Source organism: Schistocerca serialis, chromosome 4 (assembly GCF_023864345.2).
Source record: "Schistocerca serialis cubense isolate TAMUIC-IGC-003099 chromosome 4, iqSchSeri2.2, whole genome shotgun sequence".
Taxonomy (NCBI): Eukaryota; Metazoa; Arthropoda; class Insecta; order Orthoptera; family Acrididae; genus Schistocerca; species Schistocerca serialis.
The window spans coordinates 33584440-33599388 of record NC_064641.1 but is presented as its reverse complement, the minus strand read 5'-3'; the positions used below and the strand labels follow the sequence as shown (position 1 = coordinate 33599388).

At 45.7% G+C, this 14949-nt stretch overlaps 2 pseudogenes; one reads left to right on the top strand and one right to left on the bottom strand.

The window, feature by feature from the left end:
* Positions 1-6840: 6840 nt before the first annotated feature.
* On the top strand, positions 6841-6958 carry LOC126476232 (5S ribosomal RNA; annotated as a pseudogene).
* A 5737-nt stretch (positions 6959-12695) lies between these two features.
* LOC126476730 (U6 spliceosomal RNA) lies at positions 12696-12789 on the bottom strand (annotated as a pseudogene).
* Between the last annotated feature and the right edge of the window lie 2160 nt (positions 12790-14949).

Here is a 14949-nt window from a genome sequence, read left to right as displayed (position 1 = left end):
TATAAACCCTCTATATACTCCTTCCACCTTTCTGCCTTCCCTTCTTTGCTTAGAACTGGGTTGCCATCTGAGCTCTTGATATTCATACAAGTGGTTCTCTTATCTCCAAAGGTCTCTTTAATTTTCCTGTAGGCAGTATCTATCTTACCCCTAGTGAGACAAGCCTCTACATCCTTACATTTGTCCTCTAGCCATCCCTGCTTAGCCATTTTGCGCTTCCTGTCGATCTCATTTTTGAGACGTTTGTATTCCTTTTTGCCTGCTTCATTTACTGCATTTTTATATTTTCTCCTTTCATCAATTAAATTCTATATTTCTTCTGTTTCCCAAGGATTTCTATTAGCCGTCGTCTTTTTACCTACTTGATCCTCTGCTGCCTTCACTACTTCATCCCTCAGAGCTACCCATTCTTCTTCTACTGTATTTCTTTCCCCCATTCCTGTCAATTGTTCCCTTATGCTCTCCCTGAAACTCTCTACAACCTCTGGTTCTTTCAGTTTATCCAGGTCCCATCTCCTTAAATTCGCACCTTTTTGCAGTTTCGTGAATTTCAATCTGCAGTTCATAACCAATAGATTGTGGTCAGAATCCACATCTGCCCCTGGAAATGTCTTACAATTTAAAACCTGTTTCCTAAATCTCTGTCTTACCATTATATAATCTATCTTATATCTTTTAGTATCTCCAGGATTCTTCCAGGTATACAACCTTCTTTTATGATTCTTGAACCAAGTGTTAGCTATGATTAAGTTATGCTCTGTGCAAAATTCTACAAGGCAGCTTCCTCTTTCATTTCTTCCCCCCAATCCATATTCACTTACTATGTTTCCTTCTCTCCCTTTTCCTACTGACGAATTCCAGTCACCCATGACTATTAAATTTTCGTCTCCCTTCACTACCTGAATAATTTCTTTTATCTCGTCATACATTTCATCAATTTCTTCATCATCTGCAGAGCTAGTTGGCGTATAAACTTGTACTACTGTAGTAGGCATGGGCTTTGAGTCTATCTTGGCCACAATAATGCGTTCACTATGCTGTTTGTAGTAGCTAACCCGCACTCCTATTTTTTTATTCATTATTAAACCTACTCCTGCATCACCCCTATTTGATTTTGTATTTATAACCCTGTAATCACCTGACCAAAAGTCTTGTTCCTCCTGCCACCGAACTTCACTAATTCCCACTATACCTAACTTTAACCTATCCATTTCCCTTTTTAAATTTTCTAACCTACTTGCCCGATTAAGGGATCTGACATTCCACGCTGCGATCCGTAGAACGCCAGTTTTCTTTCTCCTGATAACGACGTCCTCTTGAGTAGTCCCCGCCCGGAGATCCGAATGGGGGACTATTTTGCCTCCTGAATATTTCACCCAAGAGGACGCCATCATCATTTAATCATACAGTGAAGCTGCATGTCCTCGGGAAAAGTTACGGCCGTAGTTTCCCCTTGCTTTCAGCCGTTCGCAGTACCAGCACAGCAAGGCCGTTTTGGTTAATGTTACAAGGCCAGGTCAGTCAATCATCCAGACTGTTGCCCCTGCAACTACTGAAAAGGCTGCTGCCCCTCTTCAGGAACCACACGTTTGTCTGGCCTCTCAACAGATACCCCTCCGTTGTGGTTGCACCTGCGGTACGGCTGTCTGTATCGCTGAGGCACGCAAGCCTCCCCACCAACGGCAAGGTCCATGGTTCATGGGGGAAGTGAACATAAGAACCAAAATTTGCTGGACGATCCCCATAAGATGATCGATGCATTCGCAGCTCAGCGGACGTCCAGTTACGGTACTGGCGTGCAAATTCCAGCCTTCTTCGCCGATGGACATCAGCCACTGTGGGTGCACCGACCAGGCGCCTGCTGTGGAGACCCGGGCGCAGCAACGTTCGCTGTAGGGTCGGTGAGGAGACGCTGTTGGTAGCCCCGTGGTTCCTGGAGGCGATCAGTTATCCAATATTTACACGTGCGTTCACCCGCACACATCTCTGCGGCTGTCGTTCACACCTGTCATCTCTGCCTCATGGTCAACCGCAGTTGCCTCTGCTACGGTTGTGGATAGCGCCATTTTGCCGTGCGCGGTATACTTTAACTATGGTGGCACGCGAACTGTTTACAATTATAGCTATATCGGAAATGCTTCCACTCTTACAAGGGGAGGCCGCCAATTGTGAAATTCAGATTCGATTCATACTGCGCATAATAAAAGCTCATGGCCAGAGGTGTAATGTGGCAAAGCACCAAGATGCACTTCTCAGCCGTTGTCGAGAAAATCGACAGTTAAAAGGAACCATAGTAGTGAAATACTCTCTACGATTAATTATTTTCTACAGCGTCGTGGCGCAGCGGTAAGCGCTGGGGTTCGTAATTCGAAGGTTGCCGGATCGAACCTCGCGCCATGCAATTTTTTTATTATTAGTTTTTTGTAATATATATATATATATATATATATATATATATATATATATATATATATATATATATATATATATAAACTATTAATGAATTGCTTATGCATGTTGGTGAAGGCGGATCGCTCTCCAATTGTACCGCCTCCATTTTTCCGTTTTTTTTTAACAGGGTGTACCAAAGCTCTCCCGTCCGCACTGATTTTCGACGATGTTATAAGTTGCGCTAGGGACCGCATCTACCTTCTTTCGAAGTTAGCAGGCAACTACGCTGTTATACGGCGGCTCGTATCGGCCCATTCAACATCTGTCCTTCAAGTGTAACGAGCGAGTAACGGAGTTTATATTTCATACCTGCCACAGCGAATTTGTGTTCGTGGGGTCTCTATTGTAATTCGAACGTTTGACTTACGCTATACGTATTCGTTTCGGAATATCGTTTCTAAGTCTTCCGTTAACTATACGTGGTTAACATTATGAAGACAATTAATAACATTTGTGAAATATAACTTTGTTTGCGGAAAACATAATGATGTTCGAAGTCGCCAGTTTTTCCACGACAAACGACTTTCAACAACTTATTATATGCATAATTGTTGCGTAATTCATATATATATATATATATATATATATATATATATATATATATATATATATATATATATATATATATATATATATATATATATATATATATATATATATGAATTACAAAAGCCGGGCGCTGGTGGCCCATCGGTTCTGGCGCTACAGTCTGGAACCGCGCGACCGCTACGGTCGCAGGTTCGAATCCTGCCTCAGGCATGAATGTTTGTGTTGTCCTTAGGTTAGTTAGGTTTAAGTAGTTCTAAGTTCTAGGGGACTTATCACCACAGCGGTTGAGTCCCATAGTGCTCAGAACCATTTTTTTTAATTACAAAAGCCCGCATCTCGTGGTCGTGCGGTTGCGTTCTCGCTTCCCACGCCCGGCTTCCCGGGTTCCATTCCCGGCGGGGTCAGGGATTTTCTCTGCCTCGTGATGGCTGGGTGTTGTGTGATGTCCTTAGGTTAGTTAGGTTTAAGTACTTCTAAGTTCTAGGGGACTGATGACCATAGATGTTAAGTCCCACAGTGCTCAGAGCCATTTGAACCATTTTTTTTAATTACAAAAAACAAATACTAAAAAAAATAGGTCGCACGGCGCGAGATTCGATCCGGCGACCTTCGGATTACGAACCCAAACGCTTACCGCTGCGCCACGACGCTGTAGAAACTTATTAATCGTGGAGAGTATTTAACCACAACGGTTTCTTTTAACTGTCGATTTTCTCGACAACGGCTGAGAAGTGCATCTTGGTGCTTTGCCACATTACACCTCTGGCCATGATCTTTTATTATGCGCAGTATGAATCGAATCTGAATTTCACAATTGGCGGCCTCCCCTTGTTACTGTGAAAGCCAATGATCGTGCTCTCTTGGACGTCAGATAAATGGCTCCGTTTCAGCATTACGACAACAACTGCACTACTCACCGCGTCCCCCAGGCACGCTTTATAAACCTTCCACCGCTGGTGCCGCCTCTTGTTGTCAGTCAGTGGTTATTGCACGCTGAAGTCGAACATAGGCGGTGGCCACGTTAATGTGACTGGACCGTGTAATTTTTGCAATATATGCTAGACATCATGCATTTAATCGATCATTGCCTGTCAAAGACTGGCAGCTAGGGCTGTTATTAGGGCGGAGACAAAGCGACAGCCGACCGATTGCTATGACTATACAGTTTGACGACGGGACTATTCACTAGCTCTGACTCCAATAAATCGTATTACTTACTTAGAACACGGCGCAAATTTTGTGATTATTACCTCAACTGCAGTGGTCGGCTTGCAGATTTTAATACAGTTCATCGTAAGTTATTATAGTCAAGTAAACTTCTATTCTCGACTCCAAACAATCTAACTCCCATGAATGAAACGTTGTATCTTTGTATCTTCCGAATTGTGTGTCGTATTAAAAAAATGGTTCAAATGGCTCTGAGCACTATGGGACTTAACATCTGTGATTATCAGTCCCCTAGAACTCAGAACTGCTTAAACCTAACTAACCTAAGGACAGCACACAACACCCAGTCATCACGAGGCAGAGAAAATCCCTGACCCCGCTGGGAATCGAACCCGGGAACCGGGGCGTGGGAAGCGAGAACCCTACCGCACGACCACGAGATGCGGACGGTGTCGTATTAGGTTGGTACATAAGTTCGTAGCGTTTTTCCGTAAGTTTAATAAACACTACAAATACACATAACAGAGGCTCTAGTCTTCAATAATTTGTCCTCCTTCACTGGTATTTACAACAGTCCACAGCTCGTAGTCACGCGGTAGCGTTCTCGCTTCCCGAGCACGGGGTCCCGGATTCGATTCCCGTCGGGGTCAGGAATTTTCACCTGCCTCGAGATGACTGGGTGTTGTTGTGTCGTCTTCATCATTCATCCCCATTACGGTCGGAGGAAGGCAATGGCAAACCACCTCCGCTAGGACCTTGCCTAGGTGCGGGTCTCCTGCATCGTTCCCTATGCTCTGTGATTGAGTATGGGACTTCATCAACACTATTTACAACACTCTGCCAACGCAACACCACAAATACACATAACAGAGGCTCTAGTCTTCAATAATTTGTCCTCCTTCACTGGTATTTACAACAGTCCACAGCTCGTAGTCACGCGGTAGCGTTCTCGCTTCCCGAGCACGGGGTCCCGGATTCGATTGCCGTCGGGGTCAGGAATTTTCACCTGCCTCGAGATGACTGGGTGTTGTTGTGTCGTCTTCATCATTCATCCCCATTACGGTCGGAGGAAGGCAATGGCAAACACCTCCGGTAGGACCTTGCCTAGGTGCGGGTCTCCTGCATCGTTCCCTATGCTCTGTGATTGAGTATGGGACTTCATCAACACTATTTACAACACTCTGCCAACGCTGGTGTAGCTTTTCGGTTCTACGACTGCAGAAATCACGTGGTTTTGTGGTGAACAACTCGTCAAGCCATGTTACTGGAAAGGAAGTTCCTTGAAAGTTGTTCGGTAGAGAGAGGAAAAGCTGAAAATCTAAGGGTTCAAAATCGTGTGAAGAGGTGGGTGCGGAATGATCTCCCAATCCAACTCCTGTGCAGTGTTTTTTGCCAGTTTAGCAGAATGCCTGTGTGTATTATCTCGGAGTAGAATCGCTTCACGCAGTCTTCCTGGTCGTTGTTCTTGAATTGCGTCTGCAAGACGTCTCAGTTGTTGACAATAAATGTCCTCAGCTATGGTTACATCTCGGGGAAGCAATTCGTAGCACACCACACCGTCGCTGTTCCATCAGAAGCATAAAATTATCTTTCGTGGATGCGCGCAGCTTTTTTACTAGGATTTGCTGCTTTGTTAGGACTCAACCATTCGTTCCGTTTCCTTACGTTGGCATAACGATACATTTCCCGTCATCAGTAACAATACATTGTAGGAATAGTTGGTCTTGTTCACGAGCCAACTGATGACAAGCAGGCAGAGATTCACATATGGCCCCTCCTCATATTTGTGATTTTGGCTTAGAGAATGCGGTACCCACACAGCCGATTTTTGAACCTTCCCCATTGCATGCAAACGTCGCACGATGGTAGAATAATCACAGTTCACCGCATTTGACAGTTCTCGAGTACACTGACGTGGATCATTGTTGATTAAAGCATTCTAATCATCCTCATCAAACCGCGAAGGTTTTCCTGAATATGGATAGTCACTAATGTCACAATAATCCTCCTTAAAATGAGAAAACCATTTTCTTGCGTGCTTTATCCAATGGCAATATCACCATACACGCCGCAAACAGTTATGGCTGCCTCCGCAGTGTCTCCCCACTATTGAACTCAAACAGAAGAATACACGTATATCGGAAATGTTCCGATTTCTTCTCTTGGCATTCCATTTTCTAGCTTCCACAGCTTCACTCACTATCTGCAGGTGACAAGATGGCAATATGGAAACTCAAATAGCAACAGCAAACCACAAATGAAAAACGACAGTCGATAAATAAACCCCTAGCAACCGGAATGCTAACATGCTAAACAAAAACGCTACGAACTTATGCACAAACCTAATACAGTGATATAATTTTGCAGGTACGTTCAGTCTCATATGTGGATACTGTCTGCATAAAGCATTGCGAATGGTGTACGTAGTAAAGAAGTAACAAATTAAGACGCCATACCTGATGTTGCAGATTTAGTCCAGGTACAACGAAATGCAGTAGGCGATTAACTTTTTTCCTTTAGTAATTTTGTGGGAGGGAGGGGGGCGGTGTAAGGGGAAAAGATTTCCTAAAAGTTTGAAATTATGTGTAAAGTTCGTTGGAATTCGCTAAGTGCTCTCATTTTCAAATAAGGGATGAACAAAGTCCGGATATTTCCACGCTCTGAGTTACACTGTGCAGTGGCCTTGCCGCAGTGGATACGCCGGTTCCCGTCAGATCACCGAAGTTAAGCGCTGTCGGGCGTGGGCGCCACTTGGATGGGTGACCATCCGGGCCGCCATGCGCTGTTGCGATTTTTCGGGATGCACTCAGCCTCGTGATGCCAATTGAGGAGCTATTCGACCGAATAGTAGCGGCTCCGGTCAAAGAAAACTATCATAACGATTGGGAGACCGGTGTGCTGACCACACGCCCCTCCTATCCGCACCCTCACCTGAGGATGACACGGCGGTCGGATGGTCCCGATGGGCCACTTGTGGCCTGAAGACGGAGTGCCAGTGCTTTGTGAGTTATAGCCTACTGCCTCAAGACATATATAAAGTTTCTAACTGCGATACCTGGCTTATCGTATTCAACATTAACATAAGATTATAGCTGTTAATGAGCAGGCTATGACAGCATTTTAAATTTTTAAATTCGATCGATAGCCATGTTGCTGCTGTTGTTGTTGTTGTGGTCTTCAGTCCTGAGACTGGTTTGATGCAGCTCTCCATGCTACTCTATCCTGTGCAAGCTTCTTCATCTCCCAGTACCTACTGCAACCTACATCCTTCTGAATCTGCTTAGTGTATTCATCTCTTGGTCTCCCTCTACGATTTTTACCCTCCACGCTGCCCTCCAATGCTAAATTTGTGATCCCTTGATGCCTCAAAACATGTCCTACCAACCGATCCCTTCTTCTAGTCAAGTTGTGCCACAAACTTCTCTTCTCCCCAATCCTATTCAATACCTCCTCATTAGTTAGGTGATCTACCCACCTTATCTTCAGCATTCTTCTGTAGCACCACATTTCGAAAGCTTCTATTCTCTTCTTGCCCAAACTAGTTATAGTCCATGTTTCACTTCCATACATGGCTACACTCCATACAAATACTTTCAGAAACGACTTCCTGACACTTAAATCTATACTTGATGTTAACAAATTTCTCTTCTTGAGAAACGCTTTCCTTGCCATTGCCAGTCTACATTTTATATCCTCTCTACTTCGACCATCATCGGTTATTTTACTCCCTAAACAGCAAAACTCCTTTACTACTTTAAGTGTCTCATTTCCTAACCTAATTCCCTCAGCATCACCCGACTTAATTTGACTACATTCCATGATCCTCGTTTTGCTTTTGTTGATGTTCATCTTATATCCTCCTTTCAAGACACTGTCCATTCCGTTCAACTGCTCTTCCAAGTCCTTTGCTGTCTCTGACAGAAATACAATGTCATCGGCGAACCTCAAAGTTTTTACTTCTTCTCCATGAATTTTAATACCTACTCCGAATTTTTCTTTTGTTTCCTTTACTGCTTGCTCAATATACAGATTGAATAACATCGGGGAGAGGCTACAACCCTGTCTCACTCCTTTCCCAACCACTGCTTCCCTTTCATGCCCCTCGACTCTTATAACTGCTATCTGGTTTCTGTACAAATTGTAAATAGTCTTTCGCTCCCTGTATTTTACACCTGCCACCTTCAGAATTTGAAAGAGAGTATTCCAGTTAACATTGTCAAAAGCTTTCTCTACGTCTACAAATGCTAGAAACGTAGGTTTGCCTTTTCTTGCCGTTAGTAGTACAGACGGGCCTCCGCAGCGAATTAATGACGGATATGGGCTGTTGTTGACGCTACGGCTTAATCACTTATCAGGGAAACCGTGACTGGGCTTTTAGAACAATGGAAATTGATTGCCTGATCCGCTTCCTGTGTGAAAACGGAAATGGGTTTGTTACGATATGCCGTCTTCAAGGAAAACACGTGCACAGTAAATGATTACAAGACCGCACGCATTGGCAGTGTTATATCGTGAGGAAAATTGACATCGGTCTCAGTGGCACTACTCAATACTCCTTAAAAGCTATGGACAACGTCGCTTGTGTTGCTGATCACACCAAGCGACGTCTACCTTACTGGACATGGCGTTTCAAGGCAGCTATTCATGCCGCAAGGCTGGAATCGTATTGCAGTTGTTTCAGTAATACGATGTATGCTACTTTAAGTCCTGGCCCCAATGTCTCCGGATAGTGTTCATATCCATATCCACATCCACTTTCGTGACCAATGGGCTGCAGGATGAATGATCATTTGGCTAAACCAGTCCTCCGAGATACGCTTTCTTCCAGGGATATTATTTGAGCAAAGTAAGCAGGAGAACTTCTGTGATATTTGCAGACTAAGAGACAGATTAGAAGGAAGGTCAGCGTTGGCCGTAATATTAGTGGTTTATTGATAGCAAAATCGATTTTCAACCACATAGTGATCATCTTCCGTGCTGTGGTGTACAAATTAAACTCATAGGCACTGGTATCAAGTTATTATCAGTAACCAAAGCCAAGAAACGATCAAAATTTGTTTGCTGATAATAACTTGATACCAGTGCCTATGAGTTTAATTTGTACACCACAGCACTGAAGATGATCACTATGTGGTTGAAAATCGATTTTTCTATCAATAAACTATCAATATTACTGCCAACACTGACCTTCCTTCTAATTTCACGTATATGGTCGTTGTGCACACAGCACTCCATGGAGTCGCCAACCAATAAGAGACAGGTGTTGGCTGAAATGAATCTGTCAGGCTGGTTTCTAAGTCGTGCCAAGGTAGCACATTTGGTGATATCAATGTCCGCGAAAGCAGGTTCCAGTTTCGTGTCACAGTCCGTCAGTAAGCTGAGACCACTGCAGAATGAAGGATTCGTGATTGAAAGTTGGGATGCGCGGCAACATACGGCTCGTGAATCACCTCCTTGAATTCTGTAGTGATTGCACGAACTATACAGGAACTAACCATACAAGGTAGGTCTTCACAGTCGGAGTTTACTTCAGTTAAAATTTAGGGGCTGAGATGACGTGATCGATGAATAGAACTATTCTTTCGTCTCCGACTGCAGAAGAAATCTTCGGAGGCAAATGCCGTTTTACCTCCGAAGATTTCTGTTGCAGTCTGAGAGGAAACGTCAGAGAATAGTTTTATCCAGGATGTTGTAGAGGAGACTTAGAAGTTAATGTGTTGATGAGGAACCCATATCCGGTAATGTACTGTTTGCTTGTACAATAATTTTGAAGATCGGATCATTTTCAAATCTCTCGCTCCACAGCAAGCACACAGCGAAGACAATGAGCGGTGACCTGTGTGCTCTACAGGAACCCATGGTTTCGACGGTGTTCCGAGTACTGGTCGTCGGGTTCTCTTCTATGTGACGAAGGAAGTCCTGTTCAAAGCCGAGAGTGCGGCGCGTCCATTCGGAAAGTTGCGGACGTACCAGTTTCTCGCAGCCGTTGCTGTAGTCGACGAAAATACACTCCTGGAAATGGAAAAAAGAACACATTGACACCGGTGTGTCAGACCCACCATACTTGCTCCGGACACTGCGAGAGGGCTGTACAAGCAATGATCACACGCAGCCACAGCGGACACACCAGGAACCGCGGTGTTGGCCGTCGAATGGCGCTAGCTGCGCAGCATTTGTGCACCGCCGCCGTCAGTGTCAGCTAGTTTGCCGTGGCATATGGTGCTCCATCGCAGTCTTTAACACTGGTAGCATGCCGCGACAGCGTGGACGTGAACCGTATGTGCAGTTGACGGACTTTGAGCGAGGGCGTATAGTGGGCATGCGGGAGGCCGGGTAGACGTACCGCCGAATTGCTCAACACGTGGGGCGTGAGGTCTCCACAGTACATCGATGTTGTCGCCAGTGGTCGGCGGAAGGTGCACGTGCCCGTCGACCTGGGACCGGACCGCAGCGACGCACGGATGCACGCCAAGACCGTAGGATCCTACGCAGTGCCGTAGGGGACCGCACCGCCACTACCCAGCAAATTAGGGACACTGTTGCTCCTGGAGTATCGGCGAGGACCATTCGCAACCGTCTCCATGAAGCTGGGCTACGGTCCCGCACACCGTTAGGCCGTCTTCCGCTCACGCCCCAACATCGTGCAGCCCGCTTCCAGTGGTGTCGCGACAGGCGTGAATGGAGGAACGAATGGAGACGTGTCGTCTTCAGCGATGAGAGTCGCTTCTGCCTTGGTGCCAATGATGGTCGTATGCGTGTTTGGCGCCGTGCAGGTGAGCGCCACAATCAGGACTGCATACGACCGAGGCACACAGGGCCAACACCCGGAAGCATGGTGTGGGGAGCGATCTCCTACACTGGCCGTACACCACTGGTGATCGTCGAGGGGACACTGAATAGTGCACGGTACATCCAAACCGTCATCGAACCCATCGTTCTACCATTCCTAGACCGGCAAGGGAACTTGCTGTTCCAACAGGACAATGCACGTCCGCATGTATCCCGTGCCACCCAACGTGCTCTAGAAGGTGTAAGTCAACTACCCTGGCCAGCAAGATCTCCGGATCTGTCCCCCATTGAGCATGTTTGGGACTGGATGAAGCGTCGGCTCACGCGGTCTGCACGTCCAGCACGAACGCTGGTCCAACTGAGGCGCCAGGTGGAAATGGCATGGCAAGCCGTTCCACAGGACTACATCCAGCATCTCTACGATCGTCTCCATGGGAGAATAGCAGCCTGCATTGCTGCGAAAGGTGGATATACACTGTACTAGTGCCGACATTGTGGGTGCTCTGTTGCCTGTGTCTATGTGCCTGTGGTTCTGTCAGTGTGATCATGTGATGTATCTGACCCCAGGAATGTGTCAATAAAGTTTCCCCTTCCTGGGACAATGAATTCACGGTGTTCTTATTTCAATTTCCAGGAGTGTAGTTGTAAGTAGGCTGTTTAGGTTTTTTTATTGGTAACGCCACCTCTGTATGAAAATCACTGGCTGTGCTGTGTGCAGTCTGTGGCTGCTTTGCATTGTTGTAATACTCGCCATTGTAGTGTTAGGCAGCTGGCTGTGAACAGCGCGTAGCGTTGCGCAGTTGGAGGTGAGCCGCCAGCAGTGGTGGATGTGGAGAGAGAGATGGCGGAGTTTTGAAATTTGTCATGAACTGCCATATTTATATATAATGATATTAAGGTAAATACATTGTTTGTTCTCTATTAATATCTTTCATTTGCTAACTATCCCTATCAGTAGTTAGTGCCTTCAGTAGTTTGAATCTTTTATTTAGCTCCCAGTAGTGGCGCTCGTTGTATTGCAGTAGCTTGAGTAGCGAAGATTTTTGTGAGGTAAGTGATTTGTGAAAGGTATAGTTTAATGTTAGTCAGGGCCATTCTTTTGTAAGGATTTTTGAAAGTCAGATTGCGTTGCGCTAACAAAATATTGTGTGTCAGTTTAAGCACAGTCGTGTACAATTGTTAAAAAGGGGAAGTTTCATAAATTTCCAGGAGTGTAGTATGCGACGTCATAACAACAACAGGGCCTTACTAAGAGACCTTCTTCTCAGTTCGTGCGCGTACCGCGTTGTGATTCGATCTTTCAACTTGTTTTGTATTCAAACAGTATGTTTCCAGACTTGGAAAATAAAAATGTCGTATGACTAGGGCCTCCCGTCGGGTAGACCGCTCGCCGGGTGCAAATCTTTCGATTTAACCCCGCTTCGACGACTTGCGCGTCGATGGGGATGAAATGATGATGATTAGGACAACACAACACCCAGTCCCTGAGCGGAGAAAATCTCCCACCCAGCCGGGAATCGAACCCGGGCACTTAGGATTGACATTCTGTCGCGCTGACCACTTCTTTTTTCCTTTTTTTGTTCTATATTGTTCGTTGAATTTGTTTGTGGCGGACGTCCGATGACCGATGACACTCGTTAAGGTTGTTCGTTGATCCGTTCGCTCAGTTTTTTTTATTACAGAGGGTAGCTAAACCCTCCGACCGAACACGCTGAGTTACCGTGCCGGCGATATATATAAAAAATGTGGGACGCTTCACGATTTTGCGTGTCATCCATGCTAATCTTCTCTGTATTGTTCCAAATTTAGAATATGTACCGCCGAAGCGAGTACGCCACTCAGCTACCGGGGGCGGACTCCAGAGTTAGTTTCTCTATGAAAACTTTATGTACTTAGTCCCCCCCCCCCCCCCCCCCCCTGCAAACATGGCAGAGGAATTGCGAAACACATGAAGCACAATTTTAAAGAATACTTGCGAAATTTGGCACTCTGTAAGTAATTTTGGTCGTCAAATTACAATTAGCTCAGCACGCTGGCAATTCTTTCAATTCACCACTTTCATCAAACGCACCAATGGTGTACTCGTATAAAAATAAAATGGTTGTCGGGCTAAATCGCACAATAACTTTCAACATTTTATAGTCTTTTAGGTTTTATTTGTAACTTGGCGCCGGCCGCTGTGGCCGAGCGCTACTAGGCGCTTCAGTCCGGAACTGCTACGGTCACAGGTTCGAATCCTGCCTCGGGCATGGATGTATGTGATGTCCTTAGGTCAGTTGGGTTTAAGTAGTTCTACGTCTAGGGGACTGATGACCTCAGATGTTAAGTCCCGTAGTGCTCAGAGCCGTTTGAACCATTTGTAACTTGTCACGCCGAACACGTTTTTAGTTTCTTGTAATGGAGAGGCAATGCACCTTTGGTGGAAGGTTTTGTATTACGCTGTGCAACAGTTGTCGACGGTGTGCTGAAGGAAACAAATACTCTTTTGCTATTCCAATGTTGCCAGACTTAGGTGACATAAAAGTAAAACAGCTATCACGTTTTGCTTACTTTCGTTCCATATCTCACGGTGTAGCATTTATGGCTTGGGCCTGAAGCCAAATGTGAAGTTATCCAAAGCCAAAAGCATGTACAGCACCGAGAAGACATGGTCATATGTCAATGTAACATGGTACATATAAACACCATGGGCGGATATATAAATGGTTACAGCTACAGTTTTCTGTGACTGGTAGAACAGTGATCAGAGTGCATTAGTGTAGTTTGCTATCAGGCCCCGTAGGGTATGTAAGGGGCGTGAAGAGCATCACATGATCGCTGAGAGCGACATGGAGACGCGGTATAATCGTCTTAGACAGCATTATCAGCACCTCATAGAGTTACAAAGGGGCCTCATTGTGGGAGTCTTTTGGTCAGATGGTTGAATGTGCAACATCCAAGATTGTGGGGGGGATCATGTGTGACAGTGGTCGGCGCGTATCTCCGATCGGGGTTCTGGTTGACCACATCAGACCAACTCAAGAGAGGACCACCATATTGTGCATTAGCAGTAAACATATTCCAACCCCTTTATACACTACCACAGTAAACATATTCCAACCCCTTCATACACTACTGGCCATTAAAATTGCTACATCACGAAGATGACGTGCTACAGACGCGAAATTTAACCAACAGGAAGAAGATGCTGTGATATGCAAATGATTAGCTTTTCATAGCATTCACACAAGATTGGCGCCGGTAGCGACACCTATAACGTGCTCACATGAGGAAAGTTTCCAACCGATTTCTCATACACAAACAGCAGTTGACCGGCGTTGCCTGGTGAAACGTTGTTGTGATGCCTCGTGTGAGGAGGAGAAATGCGTACCGTCTCGTTTCCGAATTTGATAGAGGTCGGATTGTAGCCTATCGCGATTGCGGTTTTCGTATCGCGACATTGCTGCTCGCGTTGGTCGAGATCCAGCAGACTGTTAGCAGAATATGGAATCGGTGGGTTCAGGAGGGTAATACGGAAGACCGTGCTGGATCCCAACGGCATCTTATCCGCATGGCTGTAACGGATCGTGCAGCCACGTCTCAATCCCTAAGTCAAAAGATGGGGACGTTTGTAAGACAACAACCATCTGCACGAACAGTTCGACGACGTTTGCAGCAGCATGGACTATCAGCTCGGAGACCATGGCTGTTGTTACCCTTGACGCTGCATCACAGACAGGAGCTACACAGCGACGAACGGATGCCAAAACTTCATTTTCTGGGATGAATCCAGGTTCTGTTTACAGCATCATGATAGTCGGATCCGTGTTTGGCGACATCGCGGTGAACGCACATTGGAAGCGTGTATTCGTCATCGCCATACTGGCGTATCACCCGGCGTGGTGGTATGGGGTGCCATTGGTTACACGTCTCGGTCACCTCTTGTTCGCATTGACAGCACTTTCAACAGTGGACGTTACGTTTCAGATGTGCTACGACCCGTGGTTCTACCTT